The 4,205-nt window shown below is 47.5% G+C and overlaps 1 long non-coding RNA gene across 1 annotated transcript; it reads right to left on the minus strand.

Moving 5' to 3' along the window:
• Positions 1–732: 732 nt before the first annotated feature.
• Positions 733–3,219, minus strand: LOC103603813. Its single transcript, XR_551650.1, has 3 exons — positions 3,141–3,219; positions 2,198–2,209; positions 733–807 (listed from the first exon to the last, which is right to left on the minus strand). It is a non-coding gene; the product is annotated as an uncharacterized LOC103603813 (long non-coding RNA).
• Between the last annotated feature and the right edge of the window lie 986 nt (positions 3,220–4,205).

A 4,205-nucleotide genomic window follows, 5' to 3' on the forward strand; every position in this document is an offset into this window, starting at 1 on the left:
TGCTTTCACCCTCACGGAACCCTGAGGCATAGGCAGCAAACTGTCATCACCTCTGTTTCACACATGGCAAAAGAAAGCACAGAGCTGTGTGCAGGTAATTTCTGCAAGTGCAAAGTAGGAAAGGAAGAGGTGGCAGCAGTGTCCTGGGTGTGTCACGGGGTGATGGTTGTGTAAGCCCAGCTGGACAAACAGGACAGGGTCACCGAGTCAGAGCAGAATGAGGAAGTTCTGCAAGTTCCTGGAGGAGTGGACCAGGGCCTGACTTTAAGTAAAAAAATAATGTTGGGGGGAGGGAAGAAAAGTCACGGAGAGACAGAGCACACAAGAATGGAGCCCACCCACTGGGATAGGAGAGATCTAGAATGAGAGCTACACACATGATAGAAAAGGGCTACAGTGTCACTGAAAAAGAGAAAGACAGAAGCAACAGACACCAGAAGCCAGAGGGAGAGAAGCCCGGACAGCGGGGGAGCCACAGCTGGGATCCAGCAGTGGTGGAGGCAGCTGCAGGTCAGGCCCTGAGAAGTGGAGAGAAGGGAGGAAACGCAGCCAGATGAGGGACAAGGACAGGACAGTGCGGCTCTTGGCATGTGGAACAGACACCCGGTTTCCCATTGCAGATGGCACGAGCATGCTGAGGTGTCCAGGGCACCCCACGACTCATCATGTCCTTGTCTCTCTGCAGAGACCAGTGATCCCCAAACTCTCCAAATGACTAACAAAGGAGAAGCAGAGAAGGTGGTCAGTCTACCCCCAGCGGAGGGAGAAGGGAATTATGATCCACACTCCCAACACCTCGATGAATCTCTGTCTTCCAGTGAGCACAGAAAATAACTCCCCTTCCTCCCGTCCTGCGTTTCTCTTCTTCACATTCGAGTACATGCAGATGGGATGATGTCCATTTTCTGTTTTGTTGGCGCTAAACTGTGAGAGGGACCAAGGACCAAGGCCCCCGAGCTCCTGAGTGGATGGTACCCTGTGCAGAAGACGGAGGGAGACAAAATAGGCAAAGGCAGGCTGGACCCATCAAAGAAGCAGCGCCTGGGCGATTTTATTAAATGCACAAAGAAACCAAATATGAGGTCTTGGCAATGACCTGAGTTTTGTGAATGACCGAGGGCTTGCAGTTCAGAACAGCCTGCGGGAGACCCTTAGGATACGCGGGGCTAGGGAAGGGTCTCCGGTGCTGTGGTCCGTGTGAAAACAGAAGAACTTTGTCAACCCGGGAGAAGAGATCTTTGAGAAAAATGTGTAAACTAATGTAAATTTTACAGTCACCCAGGAGGTTAAGGTACAACCCAGAGGAACAGATGGGAAAGGAGAAAGTGAGAGACAAAGTAGAAATCGGATAACCTCAATAAGAAATCAGACACACAGATGAAAATTTGAGAAAAGTACATGGAGGGACAAATAAATAGAAATAATAATAATAATAACGTGGGAAGGAAGTGCAAAGGTGTTTTAGTCCATTTTGTGTTGCTATAACAGAAATACCTGAGACTGGGTAATTTATAAGGAATGGAGGTTTATTTGGCTTACGATTCTGGAACAGCTGCAGCAGGCTGGAGGTTTATTTGGCTTACGATTCTGGAACAGCTGCAGCAGGCACGTGCTTCAGGCCGCTTCTAATAATGGCAGAAAGTGGCAGCAGCCAGAGGGTACAAGCAGATCACATGGTGAGAGAGTAAGCAAGAGAGAGAGAGAAGGTGCCAGGGTCTTTTTAAGTAACGAGCTCTCGCGGGAACTAATAGAGCGAGAACTGACTCATTAATCCCCCCTCTCCCAGGGAGAGCATGAATCCATTCATGAGGGATCCGCACCCATGACTCAATCAGTTTCCAACACTGCCGCATTGGGGATCAGATTTCCATATGAGTTTTGGAGGGAACAACACATCCAAACTCCATCGAAAGAGAACTATGTAGAGAAAAAGGTGAATAAAAATAATCAGTCAGTAAAGAGTGAAAACTGTCGCCCGAGGAAAGGACAGAACCTGGGAGCCTGTGGCGCTGAAGGAAGAGCCACTAGACAGAGCAGCTCCCAGCAAAGGGTCTATCTCAATAGTGGTTTTCAGGGAAAGGTCTCCCCAGGTAGCGAGCGGCAAATCACGTACTCACAGAGTTGTCATCCTGTCCTCGGCAGCGTCATCTGCTCTAGGGAAGGAACTAACCCTCGAGTGCACGTCTGCTGGGCAGACCTGTCTTCCAAGCTCATCCATCCGTGTGCCTGAGAACGTTTATCCCAGGGCCTTGTCCACCGAGATGTCCTTCAGGAGCGGGACACTTCCAACACCTTCTTCCCTGCAACTAGAAACTCCTCCTCCACAGTTTACTCTCTCAATCAAGGGATGAACGTCCTGTTTTCTTTTTCTCCACTTTCATTTAGCACCAATGCAGTTTGCGAGAAGTAAATCAGATGGTATAGTTCCCCCTTCAACCTGGTGACCTTTGTTCCTAGGATTAAATCAGCTATTCCTCCTGTGGATTTCCGGGCTTCCACCCACCATGGGGCCCCGGGCTGTATCATCTGTCTCATCTCCACTGACAGCATAAATACTTTCAGGGACTGCAACGTTCTGAGCTTTCCTCTGCGTGTGGGTCTTGCGACACACTCTTCCCTGCACTGGGTGGAGTTGCCTTGGCCTGCTCTGCCCCTTATCCCGTTCTGTGATCTGGTTGTGTTACTGTAGCCCAGGGATGCCTTTCCTGATGCCAAGTACCCGAAAGTGAGTAAGAAGGAAGTAAATAAGATGGGGATAATTGTTAAAAAGCAGAGTCTGGGGTGCAGGAGAGAAAGACAGGAGCACAAGAGAAGACAGAAACCCATCGAAACAGAGAGAAGTGTGAGGAGATACTGACAGCAGAGAAAGAGAAGCTGTGCAGAGGCATGGGGAGGGGGTAAAGAACCAGGGGGACGTGGAGAAAGTGAGCTGGTGGATGTTTCTGGGCCTTGGTGATAGTGACTGGAGCGTGTCCACCTACAGACCAGGTGAACCCAAAGGGCAGACGGGGGTCTAGGACAGGCACAGTCCCACCTAGGAGATACCTGAGCTCCCCACATCTTTCTATGAGTTTTCCCTCTGTGATTTCCCCTTTGATGTCTACTGAGACCTCTGAGGGATTTCATTCTTTTCTACAGACGGCAGCACTGCCTGTTTGGAAATATGTGATGGAGGAAAGCCCCAGGAAGCCTCGAGCTCCCCACCGAGATGTGAACCAGGTAAGGAAGGGGAGGATTTCTAGCCCTGGGCTGCAGGGTGTCAGGAGGTTGAACTCTGAGCAGTTGTTTCCTGATTGATTTTTCTGTGAATGGTGCAAGGACCAAGTTAATCCTGACATTTTTCACATTTTCTATACATAGACCTTTTGTAAACTGCAGGGAGGAATCTTCAATGGGTGTTATTGTTGAACATATGTGTATGCGTTCAAGTATTCATGTAATAGTAGAAATCTTCTGTACAGCAAAGGACACTGTCAACAAAGTGAAGAGACAACCTACAGAATGGGAGAAAGTATTTGCCAAACACACATCAGAAAAGTGGCTAATATCCAGAATATGTAAGGAACTCAAACAACTCAACAGCAAAAACAAACGAATACCCCAATAAAAAAATGGGCAAAGGACCTACACACACATTTCTCACAAGACCTACAAATGGCCAACATGCACATGAAAAATACTCCACGTCACTAGTCATCAGGGAAATGCACATTAAAATCACAAAAAGATAACAGTTAGAATGTTTATTATCAAGAAGACAAAAAATAACAAATGCTGGTGAGGATATGGAGAAAAAGGAACTGTCCTATGTTGCTGGCGGGAATGTAAATTGGGACAGTCACTGTGGAAAACAGTATGGAGCTGCCTCAGAGAACTAAAAATAGACCTACCCTATGAGTGAGCTATCCCAGTAGTGGGTAGAGAGGCAAAGGAAGAGAAATCAACATACCAGACAGACTCCTGTCCTCCACTGTTCATTGCAGCACTATTCACAATAGCCAAGAGATGGAATCAACCTGCATGTCCATACACGGATGAGTGGATTTAAAGAAATCTGTGCTATATATACACAATGGAACACTACTCAGCTATTAAAAAAGTTAAATCCTATCATTTTTAGCAACATGATGGAACTGGAAACCATCATGTTACGTGAAGTAAGTCAGGAACAAAAAGACAAATACCGCATGATCTCACTCATATGC

This window comes from Galeopterus variegatus, unplaced genomic scaffold (genome assembly GCF_000696425.1).
Source record: "Galeopterus variegatus unplaced genomic scaffold, G_variegatus-3.0.2 Scaffold4802, whole genome shotgun sequence".
Classification (NCBI taxonomy): Eukaryota; Metazoa; Chordata; class Mammalia; order Dermoptera; family Cynocephalidae; genus Galeopterus; species Galeopterus variegatus.